This window comes from Schistocerca gregaria, chromosome 7, assembly GCF_023897955.1.
Source record: "Schistocerca gregaria isolate iqSchGreg1 chromosome 7, iqSchGreg1.2, whole genome shotgun sequence".
Classification (NCBI taxonomy): domain Eukaryota; kingdom Metazoa; phylum Arthropoda; class Insecta; order Orthoptera; family Acrididae; genus Schistocerca; species Schistocerca gregaria.
Window position 1 is genome coordinate 173,026,931 of NC_064926.1, and position 15,436 is coordinate 173,042,366.

Consider the following 15,436-nt stretch of genomic DNA (forward strand, 5'->3'; position numbering starts at 1 on the left):
ATAGAGAAACAGGAGACGACATGGATATGGGATACAGTATTAAAATCATAATTTAAAACAGCATTGAAACACCCAAATTCAAATAATGCAGTAGATGTTGATGACATTACTTTGCAATTTCTAAAATCATTGGGGAAACGTCAATAAACGATTATTCACGTATCGTGCGTAGAATGTATAAAACTGACGATATACAATTAGACTTTCGGGAAACATCATCCACACAGTTCCGAAGACCGCAAGAATCGACAAGGGCGAGAATTTTCCTCAGTCACCTTAACAACTCAGTCATCCCAGCTGCTGATAAAAATTATATACAAAAGAATGGGAAAGAAAATTGAGGATCTATTATCTCACCATAAGTTTGACTTCCGGAAAAGTGAAGGCACTAGGGAGGGAGTTATTTTTTTTTTTTTGCCTTTGAGTGTGTACTCAGTTTAGCCATTGGCAACACACTTAACTGAATAAACAAATACAGAAATACATATTTACAAGAATAAAAAGCTTAACTGTTACAGATTTGTACATAATGTTTCAAAAATACAACTGAACTGAATTGGAAAATAATTAAAAGTGTCTTGACTTACAGTTCACACCAATTCTGAATTAAATTCATCACCAAGACATATTTATAATTTACGTACACCATTAAAACCTACAGATTGTAACCAGTAATCTTGATGAAATTAACTATCACTTTATACAGACGAACGTCTTTAGTACACAAAGGAGTAGAAGCTGATTGCGGAAGATGATAGCCCATACTCAGCAATGTCTTCAGAAAGACCAACCGTTCACGGTCAAATTTGGGGAAAATAAATAAGATGTGGTTGACATCAGCTTCCGACTAAGGATCACACTCACATGCTGGTGAACTGTAAACGTTGATCCGATGTAGATGTTGTGGGAAAGAGGCGTGATTGAAGGGGAGTCTTATGATGATTGAAATCGTGGATCGGTCCAGATGTGTCCTCATGAACCACGGCTGTGAAGGAATCCGAGGTTGGAGCACTGCGTAATAACCGCCTTTTGTCTGTTGAGAAACGTTCCACATGTCCTGCCATTGTTGTCTTGCGTGGTCCTTGACTTCACGTAAGTAGTCTGTATAAGGAAGTTGCAGATCCAGGCTGTATAAGGAAGTTGCAGATCCAGGACTGTGCCTTAAGTTGCCGCTTGTTTGGCTAATACATCAACTTCATCATTATAGAGGATACCAGAGTGGGAAGGTACCCACAACAAATGGATAGTCCGGCCCGTGCGTGTGCTGCGCATATATTCAGATATCACATCCAAGATATTACTGTTGGTAGTTTTGTTCCATCGACTGTACTGAATGTTTTTAAGAACGCTTTGCGAGTCAGATACTATCAATATCTTGGGGAAGGAAGTGCTAGAGACAAAAGTAAGTGCTTCCATAACTGCCAATGTCTCCGCCGTAAAAATAGAAGTGCACGTAGGCAGTTTGAAGGTTTTGCGGATGTGGATCTGAGGGCAGAAAAAAAGCGCATCCTGTACACTCTTCTTGCGTAATTTGAGGCATCGGTAGATACACAGAGAAAACCAGGCCATGGGGCTTCAACGAGGCGATTGAAGCCAACGTTGACGTTAGTACTGTCCAGCCAGGTCGTACTTAAATAATGGACTGGGATCTGGGAGCCGACCCTTTGAAGATCATATTAAAAAAACAGGTAGATGCGGTGAACGCCGAATAGAATGTATGACAGCTGGCACAAACTGCTAGCACTTAATTCCTTCTGTGAGATGCAATCCACAGTCGATAAATGCAGTTTCTACTTTAATAGACGGAACTGTCCATAATGGCCATGCGTTGAATGTAGAAGTTGTCCGATAACATTTGGCGCCTAATGATCAAGGGCATCTCCCCTGCTTCCATTAAAAGTGCGTCGGTGGGCGTCGATCATATGGCTGCAAGACAAGTACGATTGGCTCTATAGTGAAGAGTATCTCATTTGGAGAGATGAATCTTTGACGTAGTGTGGTAGAATTGACAGCCATAGTGTCATCCTTGCGCAGGGGCCATGCTAACCTTCTCTGTATCGTTCCAATTTTAGTATATGTACCGCCATAGTCTAATAGAGATGGAATTATCCCTCGGTACATGGTTAGTAAAACACTCTGGTGCGCTCCCCACGAGACACGAATGAGTGATTACATTTAAACCTTCTTAACACTTGGTAACGGTGGATAGGATGTGAGGCGCCCAGCTTAACCAACAGACAAAAATCATCCCCAGAAATCGAACGTGAGATTTTATTTGGAAGGTATACTTGCCACAGGTAATGTGATCTTCCGTGCGAGCTGTCGTCGACTTGGAGAAGGGAAGGACTGCTGATTTCTCAGCCGAGATCTCCAGCCATAGACAGAGAGCCACTCACCGATGTGTGCGATGGTTGTGGTTAATACCGTTTTGGCCTGAAGATATGAAGCAGCAGTAGAAAAAACACATATATCATCAGCATACTGTAGGACATTTGTGGGGGGAGTAAGTATGCGTTCTAGGTCGTGCGTATATATCGTATACAGGAGAGGACTTAAAATTGCACCTTGCGGCAAGCCCTGGGAGACATAAAATGGTCCGATCATGGTATCATTGAAATGGACGTAGATCGTTCTTTGAGTAATCAGGGTACTGATACCGTAGATCATCCGTGAAGGAATTCCGAATCCTGCCAGGGAGGGAGTTCAGACGTGTGGGTTGATTTTTCGACGTAGAAAAAGTTTTCGACCAGCGTAAAATGGAGAAAGATATTCGAAATTGTGAAATAGGGTTAAGCTATAGGGAAAGACGTTTAATATACAAGTTATTAAAACGGCTGTAAGACATTAATGCAGTCTGTCCTCCTGCTGTTACCTTACACACCTTAGTAAGTAAATGAAAGACAGATTCAAGAGTGGGAATAAATAGGTGGTGAAAGAATATCGCCGTTAAAATTCGCTGATGTTATTGCTAGCCTCAGTGAAAGTTAAGAGTTACAGGACCAGTTTAATGGAATGAATGGTCTAATGGGGACAGAATACTGGTTTATAGTAAACCGAAGAAAGACGAAAGTAATGAAAAGTCGCATAAAAAATGAGAACATTGAGAAAATTAACATCCTAATTCGTCATCACAAGGCAGATTAAGTTAAGAATTTCTGCTACGGAGGCAGCGACGTAACCCATGACGAACGGAGCAAAAAGGACATAAAAAGCAGAGTAACACTATTGGAGAAGACATTCCTGGCCAAGAGAATGGAATGAGCGCTCTAATGAGTACAGAACATCTATTGAGACTAAATGGAACCAACACGAAACCGATGAGAAGAAGCAGTGTTGAGAACAGCGATAAGCGCAGTGTCATATTTCGTAATCACTATGTAGATGAAGTTAAGAATTTCTGCTGCCTAGGCAGCAAAAGAACCCGTGACTGACAGCGCAAGAAGGAAGTCAAAACCAGACTAGCACTGGAAAATGGGCAATTTATGTCCAAGAGAAGTCTATTAGCATCAAACAAAGCATTAATTTGAGGAAGAAATTTCTTAAAAAATACGTTTCGATTGGAGCATTATGCGGCGGTGACAAATGGACTGTGAGGAAACCGAAACAGAACAGGATAGAAGTATTTGACTTGTGGTGCTACAGAATAATGTTGAAAATTTGGCGGACTGATAAGTAAAGAAGGAGGTGGTTTTCCGCAGAATCGGCGAGGAAAGGAATTTAAGGAAAACGCTCACAAGAAGAAGGGACAGGACAGTAGGACGTCTGTTAAGATGTCTCGGAATAACTTACAAGTCACTAGAGGGTAAAAACTGTATAGGAAGCGAGACGGTGGAATAAGTTCACCAAGTAACTGAGGATGTAGGTTGGAAGTCCAGCTGTGAAATGAAAGTTGGCACAGGAGAAGAAATCGTGGCGGGCAACATCAAACCAGTCAGAGAAGACTTACGTCTAAAAAAAAAAAAAAATTGAGGTACCAAACTAAAGTCATATTCATTCTTAAATACATTTATTATTTTACGGGCACTTTATTCTGAAAATAGTACTGTTCTAAGGAGTGAATACAGTGCGATGGATTACAGAGTGGAAAAAAGATGTTTCTTATTTTAAATTTTGGATGCTATTTGTCAGCTGGGATTATGTTATTTTCGAAAGCAGGTTCGCAAAAAATGCCAAAACTTATTTTATTAGATTTTATTATTGAGTAACATTAGTTTCAAATCCAATACATTAGTTTCTCGATAAGTGGTTTGTATTTATGATGTAAAATTATTTTCGTTGTTTAAAGCATGGAAATTTGCTTTACATCACGATCACTGTCATTAAACACTATGTATATCTCTTCTACTTAACGAATGTAGAAATGGGATAAATCCCGAAAAAATACCCTTCTAAGGCATTTACAAAAAATCTGCTAGAATTCCAGCTAACAGTCATCACATAGCAAAATGAAATGATTGCTCATGCAATTTCCCACTGAACTGAAAATATCTGTAATACAGTACTCTCTGTACTAAAGTCGTTAGTTTGAATGCATGTAGCTTTGTACATCTTTTAAGTCTCCGGATAATATTTTTAATAATTTCCATAGTGAAGTCTACTAGAACATTAGTATATGACGTTATAATATTAAAAAAGAAATTAGCGGAGAGTAAAGGGAACACACTACCGTTTTCTATCTATTTATTAAATCAGCACTGTTCTAGACTGAAAAATTACTTCCAAATGCGGAAGCTTCCTTGATTTTAGTCTCGCTGATGTGTGATGTCGCCATTTTCCTCATTAACAATCGAGTGAATACGGTGGTTTCTTTTGCGCACAGTAAACTGGAATCCCAAATTAGATGGCTTAGAGTATATGTCAATTGGAATTTTTCCTTTGCAATTCTTTCATGAGTTTTACAGTTCTCCATAAAGTATTCCTTATTTCTTTTTATAATTTAGAGTAGGACCATTGTTGATTTTGGAAATGTAATTTTTTTCAAAAATTCTAACATTTCGGCTATGTATTCGCTTTTTTGGGCGATAACAAGCGCATTTCCTTTGTCAACTCTTGTTACCAAAGCCTCACTGGTCTTCTCTTTATAGTTCATACTAGTGATAATGCATATTGCTTTTCGTTGCAGAAGCTAATTTTCGATTAACTTTATTTCATTTCCTAAAATTTCATTGAATTCATGAGCAGTTCTGCTCTGCGGAAGGTTTTCTATTTTCTCAGAATTAAGACCAATTTCAAGGTCAATAAAAATTATCTATCATACTGGAGCGCTTTATTCTAGTTATCAAATCATATTCAACACGTGTAGCTAACAGCATTTTCTTGATGTTTGGAACTTGTAGACGTTTTATTTAACACGCTTCTAAAAATGTTTGTTCACTATCGTTGTAGAAGCAATGAGCGTAGGTGCTGTATTTCTGAGTCCAAGCAATTTACATTCGGGTCTGCAACTTTACTTTTGCAATTCATTAACCAATCGTTAACTTCAAGTCAGATACCATCCTCTAGAAAGTTAAAAGAAAATCATTAACTGTCACAGTTGGAACAATAAATTCATTCAACAAAAAATGAGCATATAGGCTCTGTTTTTTTCAGAATTATTGTATTTATCTCAATTTCATTAGAGAACGTAGGGGCTACCTCTTCTCGCTTAAGATTTGTGGAATGACATAGTCACGTATTCTCTTGGACCTCTTCATTGAACTACATTATTGTCTTTCTACTGCTACACATAGGAATTCTTTATTAAATGTACTCGCATCTTGTGAACTATGAGTCACAACATCGTCATTTAGTTCAACTGTTACACTTAATTGTTCCCCACAGATAATTAGGATTCTCAGCCACGTATGTAATAGCTCTTTGGAGCAGGGTGCTTTCCTCAATAGACTGAAATATTCCATTGTAAAACCATTTCATAAAAAGGGGAATGCGACGGATGTCAACAAGTCAACAACTATCGCCCAATCTCTCTTCTGACAGCTCTATCAAAAATTTTTGAGAGAGTAATAATGTATTCAAGAGTAGAATCCCATATTTGTAAAAATAAAGTACTAACAAAATGTCAGTTTGGTTTTCAGAAAAGCTCTTCAACAGAAAATGCTATATACGCTTTCATTGACGGAATATTAAATGCTCTGAATAACCGGACATCACCCATTGGTATTTTTTGTGATCTCTCAAAGGCCTTTGATTGTGTAAATCATAGAAATCTTTTAGATAAGCTAAATAATTATGGTTTGAGGGGGGCAGTGCACAAATGGTTTAATTCATACTAAAGTGGAAGAATGCAGAAAGTTGATTCCTCAAACTGAGGGGCTATCAAGTATGGGGTCCCACAAGGTTCAGTCTTGGGTCCTTTACTGTTCTTGATATACACTCCTGGAAATTGAAATAAGAACACCGTGAATTCATTGTCCCAGGAAGGGGAAACTTTATTGACACATTTCTGGGGTCAGATACATCACTTGATAACACTGACAGAACCACAGGCACATAGACACAGGCAACAGAGCATGCCCAATGACAGTACTAGTACAGTGTATATCCATCTTTCGGAGCAATGCAGGCTGCTATTCTCCCATGGAGACGATCGTAGAGATGCTGGATGTAGTCCTGTGGAACGGCTTGCCATGCCATTTCCACCTGGCGCCTCAGTTGGACCAGAGTTCGTGCTGCACGTGCAGACCGCGTGAGACGACACTTCATCCTGTCCCAAACATGCTCAATGGGGGACAGATCCGGAGATCTTGCTGGCCAGGGTAGTTGACTTACACCTTCTAGAGCACGTTGGGTGGCACGGGATACATGCGGACATGCATTGTCCTGTTGGAACAGCAAGTCCCTTGCCGGTCTAGGAATGGTAGAACGATGGGTTCGATGACGGTTTGGATGTACCGTGCAGTATTCAGTGTCCCCTCGACGATCACCAGAGGTGTACGGCCAGTGTAGGAGATCGCTCCCCACAACATTATGCCGGGTGTTGGCCCTGTGTGCCTCGGTCGTATGCAGTCCTGATTGTGGCGCTCACCTGCACGGCGCCAGACACGCATAAGAACATCATTGTCACCAAGGCAGAAGCGACTCTCATCGCTGAAGACGACACGTCTCCATTCGTCCCTCCATTCACGCCTGTCGCGACACCACTGGAGGCGGGCTGCACGATGTTGGGGCGTGAGCGGAAGGCGGCCTAAGGTGTGCGGGACCTGTAGCCCAGCTTCATGGAGACGGTAGCGAATGGTCCTCGCCGATACCCCAGGAGCCACAGTGTCCCTAATTTGCTGGGAAGTGGCAGTGCAGTCCCCTACGGCATTGCGTAGGATCCTACGGTCTTGGCGTGCATCCGTGCGTCGCTGCGGTCCGGTCCCAGGTCGACGGGCACGTGCATCTTCCGCCGACCACTGGCAACAACATCGATGTATTGTGGAGACCTCACGCCCCACGTGTTGAGCAATTCGGCGGTACGTCCACCCGGCCTCCCGCATGCCCACTACACGCCCTTGCTCAAAGACCGTCAACTGCACATACGTTTCACGTCCACGCTGTCGCGGCATGCTACCAGTGTTAAAGACTGCGATGGAGCTCCGTATGCCACGGCAAACTGGCTGACACTGACGGCGGCGGTGCACAAATGCTGCGCAGCTAGCGCCATTCGATGGCCAACACCGCGGTTCCTGGTGTGTCCGCTGTGCCGTGCGTGTGATCATTGCTTGTACAGCCCTCTCGCAGTGTCCGGAGCAAGTATGGTGGGTCTGACACACCGGTGTCAATGTGTTCTTTTTTCCGTTCCCAGGAGTGTATGTTAATGACTTACCATTCCATATTGATGAAGATGCAAAGTTAGTTCTTTTTGCTGATAATACAAGTATAGTAATAACATCCAAAAACCAAGAACTAAGTGATGTAATTGTAAATGATGTCTTTAAAAAAATTATTAAGTGGTTCTCAGCAAACGGACTCTCTTTAAACTTAGATTTAACACAGTATATACAGTTCTGTACAGTAAATGGCACAACTCCAGTAATAAATATGGACTTTGAACAGAAGTCTGTAGCTAAGATAGAATTTTCAAAAATTTTAGGTGTTGCCATTGATGGGAGGTTAAACTGTAAGCAACACCTTGATGGTCTGCTGAAACGTCTGAGTTCAGCTACGTATGCTATTAGCGTTATTGCAAATTTTGTTGACAAGAATCTCAGTAAATTAGCTTACTATGTGTACTTTCATTCACTGCTTTCGTGTGGCGTCAGATTCTGGGTTAATTCATCGTTGAGTAGAAAAGCATTCATAGCTCAAAAACGTGTAATCAGAATAATTGCTGGAGCCCACCCAGAGTCATCCTGCAGACATCTATTTAAGGATCTAGGGATCCTCACAGTAACCTCAAAGTATATATATTCACTTATGAAATTTGTTGTTAATAATCCTTCCCAGTTCAAAAGTAATAGCAGTGTGCATAGCTATAACACCAGGAGAAAGAATGATCTTCACTATGCACGGTTGAATCTGACTTTGGCACAGAAAGGGGTAAATTATGCTGCCACAAAAGTCTTTGGTCATCTACCAAACAGCATCAAAAGCCTGACAGATAGTCAACCAACATTTAAAAATAAATAAAAAGATTTTCTAGATGACAACTCCTTCTACTCACTGGCTGAATTTTTAGATATAAATTAAGAGAGGGGGAAAAAACTAGCTTAAACATTAGTGTCATGTAATATTTTGTGTAATGCATTATCTTGTACAGACATCTTTTATTAACCTGACACGTTCCACATCATTACGAAGTGCCGTATTCATGATCTATGGAACAATTATTAATCGAATCTAATCTAGTCTAATCTACTGGCTGTCCTGGCCTCATTTGACAATGTCCTATACTATTTTAACCTTGTTATCTGCTTTATTTATTTATGTCTGATTCAGCATATTTCTGTACACTGTAATGACTTCCCTGAAAAGAGAAAAGTACTTTTATAGTATGGAAATAACGATGGATATTGTGTTATTTGGTCTTAACAAGAGTTTGCCCCTTCCACATAAATGAGATTTTAATTTCCTTAGTTATCCACAGCTTTCTTGTTTCTGTAATGGATCTTTGCGTAACTATTTGTGTAATCAATTTTCACATATTGACCGAAATTTTCCAGTTATTGCGCATCATTTTCATGTAGGCCATTAACAATTGCGTGCACGTTAACTGTTTCAGCCTGTGCACTGTCTGCAAATGTGTTATCAATCATGATCCAGTATTCTTGCTACACACTAGTTTGAAATTGAAATACTAAAATTAGATTGACCAAGTGAAAAATTATTCCGGAGCATTTTTAAGAAATCTACACTGAAATCTCTACAAACTTCTAACGGTCCCTTCTTGTCTGACATATAGCTCAACAGCACCACCAGATTTTTTTTTATAAGTGCCTGAAACTTTCCTAGAGAGGATAAGCAGAAGTTTATGACTGTTACAGAATCATTTTGCAGTAACGGCTTACAAGAACAAAATGTTAGGTTCAGATCAAAACAAAATACAGTCTCGCGGCGTTAGCACTGGGTAAAAATGTCCTGGGTTTCCAGCTGCGTCAAGTGATAAAAATTACACGAACTTTCGCCCAAGCACTGCTTGGCCACTGTTCAGTGGTATAACTGACAGTGGGCGCCCCTTATATACCCTAGCTGCCGGTTGTAACGTCACAAGTGCTCACGCAGGGACAACGAGATATACAGTTGCTGCAACGAACTTGTGACGTCACAACAGCCAGCTTGTCCGCCACACTTCTCGAACGTTCATCACCTCAGGTTCCACGACAAATCAGTAGTTAACAGAAAAGATACCCACTAAAAGTCTTCCTTTTGTCGTGGGCTATGGAGAGATAGGATGCTCATAAACACGTTGTCAAGAATTATTAAACTCGTCTGAAATAGCTGCTCTTTGTCCATTGGAGACGGCTGCTGGCTCTCGTAACACCTGCAGTGTCACATACTGTGACCTACGCGCCACGGTCCGTCTTTCTCTTGTGCCTCGAGTTCAAGACATTCCATACGTTGACTCGACATTAGGGTGTGTCGGCGTCAACAGCGCAATCGCTAGCTCTCACCGTGCTCTGAGCTGTAAGCCACTGCCTCTACTTAGGGTGTTTTCAGTGTTTATTATTTGAATGTCTTCTTTAATCACTCAGTCCCAGAAGCCGTTTGTGCGAGCCACGACGGAAGTTTAGGCAAATGATATCCTGTGAGCGTTTCTTAAAACACACTCAGCTAAAACATATTTCTTAGGATAGAGTAGGCAATAAAACCTATAGGGCACTGCCTTTTACTAGACGTCCACATCCGGCACAAACGAGATGGACACCTTGACCCCATCATCTATGGAAAACTTACCCACACCTATGTATGCCTGCACGCTGTGGTGGCGCAGCTCTTTCCGTCCAATTACGACGTACGTGCACCTACCTGTGAACATTGTCTCTCCAGATCACCAATTGGAAAGCCGAGCGAAACCTACTGGACTTCGACGTGAACCAGGCTGCAATTGAAGTCACTAATCTACGATTCGGGAGAAAGTTTTCACACGAAATGAAAGGTTGGAAATTTTATCCTCAATTAATACATTCCGAAACTTAGTTGAACAAGTATCACAGCCAAGTCCTGCTAGTCTTAACACAGTAACTCACAATCCGTGTCACTCACGTTTGCAAGTTTATCGTGTTGCATTTCCCGAAAACGTAATAGCTACAAAAATACTGATTGTTTTTGATTGAGAATGCTCGCCAAATATTCCGTCTGTCGGTACCAAAAACAGCCACAGTTTTTTAGCCACCGATCTGCTCAAAACGCCACACGGAATTTGTGTCTTTTCTCTTCACAAAATTGACTTAAAATTTCCGAAATTTCTACAAACCCATCGGAATAATTATGCCGTCACTTTACAACACTTTTGTTGTATGAAACACTGCTAGATCCGGCAACTTATCATTTCCATCGAAACTACCACTACATACGTCCGAACTGTTTCATGGCTAGGCTCCCACTCTTCTCTAGAATACTCTAAGTCTTCTCTACCAGCAAAGAAAGGCGCGCGAGGAATATTGCTTTGCCATTGGTCAGTTTACTCAACAACCAATACCAAAACAAAATCCTACCACGTCAATCCGTGCTTTTCATCAATAACCAATCGCAAAATGTAACCTAACGACTGCACATTTTACCAACGTAGTTATCTAATATGCTGAAGTTTTGCTTATGCATAGAGTTATTTGCTATTGTTATTTATACTTGAATTAACTTTCCCTTTACCATAAACTTAGTTCACATATCAATTCTACAAAAATTTCGTTTGTCCACACCATACTTCTTCGAAGTGTTCGCACACTAAATCCTACTACATAACTCGTTAAACAATTATCTTCATATTAACCTTAAACCACACGCACGCATCATTGATACTGCTAAAACACACTTATAACATTTTACATATACAAAAAGACATAATTACACTTTATGAAAAAACTAGAACAGTTTATGAAAAAACATATATTACTTTAGTGCACTCTAGTAAGCACAATCGAAACTAAAATCACAGTGGCCCTATCCAAAATTGTCCTCTATCGGCTGATACATAAACTACCTGTGCGTCCAGTCTCGCGTAACCATCTGTCACTAACCAGCTCTGAGACACATCTCCCACTTAACCGCCTCCAAGGGAGCATCGTTATACGGCACTACGCCTCAACGCCATCAGCCGTCATCACTAGGCACAGATGTGCATTGTGTTACAGACATTGGTGCATCGTAGAAGAACGATAACAGACGTTAATAATCTGGCCCATGAGATGAACCAACGACGCAAGCTCTTTAGGAACAACGGCTACAACATTCCTCAAATAAATGAAGGGGTTAAAGCGATAATCACAACAAGACATCAGGCGAGGAGGCTGAGGAAAAAACGTCCTATCTTGCCGTGCCGTGCAGGGTAAGCAGTCTACTGGAAGACCACAAGATCAGACTGGTCTTCAAGCTTCCAACTAAAATTCATCAATTACTTAAAAACCAGTTAAGGTCTTAGAACACGTGGGGTGTGCAACATAACTTGCGAGTGCGGCCAGTCATACGTTGGACAGACTGTAAAACAACTCATCAAAAAGCATGAGAGATTTTAACGTAAACGCTACCCCGAGAAATTGTTAGCTGTTCATGGTTTACACACCGGGAAAATCTTGACGAAACACCCGTCGTGGCTCGCACTACCGGCTGCTGGAGCTGTGTAATTAAGAAAGGTATATAAATAAAAATGAACTATAACTTCGTAAACAGAGACGGTGAGTAGCAGCTCAGCACGGAAGCGTAACCAACGATCGTGCGGTTGAAGGGGGCTCGTCCCACGCCAGGTTCAACGTACGCCCATATATGACGAACCTGGTAGCACCAGTGACATCACAGCCGGCAGCTAGTGCATATGAGAGGCGTATAAGCAAGTCAGTGGCAGTCACACCTCACGACAGTCTCAAAGAGTGCTTGCCGAAATCTTGTGTAATTTTATCCCTGACGCGGGTGGAGAACCCAGAACTCTTTATTCAAAAACTGTTTGTTTAAATTTTTTTGACTTCCGGTCCGAATTCTACATATGTCTCAACTCTCCAATTTTATATTGTAACTGTACACGAAAACGACGCTAGTTTATAATCGCTGATATTGTTTTGACTACTTTGCAGATGTTTCGATGTGAAGCCCATACACATCCTCCAAATAGTCCCGATCTCTCCCCATGAGATTTCCATTTATTTGAAGCCCCAAAGAACGAAATTCTTGGGCATGGATTTATTTCAGAAACAAAGAGGCCCGCTTGAATACTGTCACGGTTCCGTGGCAACTGAAACGATTTTTGTACAAAGGCACTGACCGTCTTGTAGGAGAGTGGCATAAATGCAATTTAATTCAGGCGATTGATTTTTAAGCATTAAACAGTTTATTTTCTCATGTGAATTCCCCTTATAGTTTACACTATTACTACAGCTCACACAAATATCTCGGCGTGACAGTGTGTGGAGATATGCCATGGAATTAACCATTGTTCACACTTGTAAACAGAGTTCATTATCAGGATACTCGAAATACTCAACTAACCTATAAAGGATGTTGTTGTTGTGGTCTTCGGTCCTCAGACTGGTTTGATGCAGCTCTCCATGCCCCTCTATCCTGTGCAAGCTCTTTCATCTCCCAGAACCTACTGCAACCTACATCCTTCTGAATCTACTTAGTGTATTCATCTTTTGGTGTCCCTCTGCGATTTTTACCCTTCACACTGCCCTCCAATGATAATTTGTGATCCATTGATGCCTCAGGACATGTCCTACCAACCGATCCCTTCTTCTAGTCACGTTGTGCCACAAATTTCTCTTCTCCCCAATCCTATTAAATACCTCCTCATTGGTTACGTGATCCACACACCTAATCTTCAACATACTTCTGTAGCACCACATTTCGAAAGCTTCTATTCTCTTCTTGTCCAAACTATTTATCGTCCATGTTTCACTTCCATACATGGCTACACTCCATACAAATACTTTCAGAAACGACTTCCTTACACTCAAATCCATACTATGTTAACAAATTTCTATTCTTCACAAACGCATTCCTCGCCATTGCCAGTTTACATTTTATATCCTCTCTACTTCGACCACCATCAGTTATTTTGCTCCTCTAATAGCCTAACTCCTTTACTTTTTTAAGTGTCTCATTTCCTAACCTAATTCCCTTAGCATCACCCGACTTCATTCGACTACATTCCATTATCCTCGTTTTGCTTTTGTTAATGTTCATCTTATACACTCCTTCCAAGACACTGTCCATTCCGTTCAAGTGCTCTTCTAATACCTTTTCTGTCTCTGACAGAATTACAATGTCATCGGCGAACCTCAAAGTTTTTATATCTTTTCCCTGGATCTTAATGCCTACTCCGAACTTTTCTTTGGTTTCCTTTATTGCTTGTTTAATATACAGATTGAATAACAACCCTCTCTCACTCCCTTCCCAACCACTGCTCCCCTTACATGCCCCTCGACTCTTATAACTGCCATCTGGTTTCTGTACAAATTGTAAACAGCCTTTCGCTCCCTGTATTTTACCCCTGCCACCTTTAGAATTTGAAAGAGCGTATTCCTGTCAAAATTGTCAAAAGCTTTCTCTATGTCTAAAAATGCTAGAAAGTAGGTTTACCTTTCCTGAACCTTTCTTTCTACGATTAGTCGTAGGGTTAGTATTGCCTCACGTGTTCCAACATTTCTACAGATTCCAAACTGATCTCTCCGAGGTCGGATTCTACCAGATTTTCCATTCGTCTGTAAAGAAGTTTGCAGCTGTGACTTACTTAACTGATAGTTCGGTAATTTTCACATTCGTCAACACCTGCTTGGATTGGGATTGGAATTATTATATTCTTCTTGACGTGTGAGGTTAATTCGCCTGTCTCGAATATCTTGCTCACCAGATGGTAGAGTTTTGTCAGGACTGGCTCCCCTAAGGCCGTCAGTAGCTCTAATGAAATGTTGTCTGCTCCCAGGGCCTTGTTTCGACTCAGGTCTTTCAGTGCTCTGTCAAACACTCCACGCAGTATCGTATCTCCCGTTTCATCTTAATCTACATCCACTTCCATTTCCATAATACTGTCCCCAAGTACATCGCCCTTGTATAGACCCTCTATACACTCCTCCCACCTTTCTGTATTCCCTTCTGTGCTTAGAACTGGGTTTCCATCTGAGCTCTTGATATTCATACAAGTGGCTCTCTTTTCTCCAAAGGCGTCTATTATTTTCTTGCAAGCAGTATCTATCTTACCCCTAGTGAGATAAGCCTCTACATCCTTACATTTGTCCTCTAGCTATGCCTGCGTAGCGATTTTGCACTTCTTGTGGATCTCACTTTTTCAGACGTTTGTATTCCTATTTGCCTGCTTCATTTACTGCTTTTTTTATATTTTCTCCTTTCATCAATTAAACTCAATTTTTCTTCTGTTACCCCAGGATTTCTACTAGCCCTCGTCTTTTTACCTACTTGGTCCTCTGCCGCCTTCACTACTTCATTCCTCAGAGCTACCCATTCTTCATCTACTGTATTTCCTTCCCCCATTGCTGTTCATTGTTCCCTTATGCTTTCCGTGAAACTCTGTACAACCTCTGGTTTAATCAGTTTATCCAGGTAACATCTCCTTAAATTCCCACCTTTTTGCAGTTTCTTCAGTTTTAATCTAAAGTTCATGACCAATAGATTGTGGTCAGAGTCCACATCTGCCCCTGGAAATACCTTACAATTTAAAACCTGGTTCCTAAATCTCTGTCTTACCATTATATAATCTGATACCTTTTAATATCTCCAGGATTCTTCCATGTATACAACCTTCTTTTATGATTCTTGAACCAAGTGTTAGCTATGATTAATTTATGCTCTG

General features: G+C 40.9%; 1 non-coding gene across 1 annotated transcript; it reads right to left on the reverse strand.

Annotated features, from left to right (window-relative positions):
* Window positions 1-1,989: 1,989 nt before the first annotated feature.
* Window positions 1,990-2,092, reverse strand: LOC126282685 (U6 spliceosomal RNA). The gene has a single exon (XR_007551370.1). It is a non-coding gene; the product is annotated as a U6 spliceosomal RNA (small nuclear RNA).
* Window positions 2,093-15,436: the final 13,344 nt, after the last annotated feature.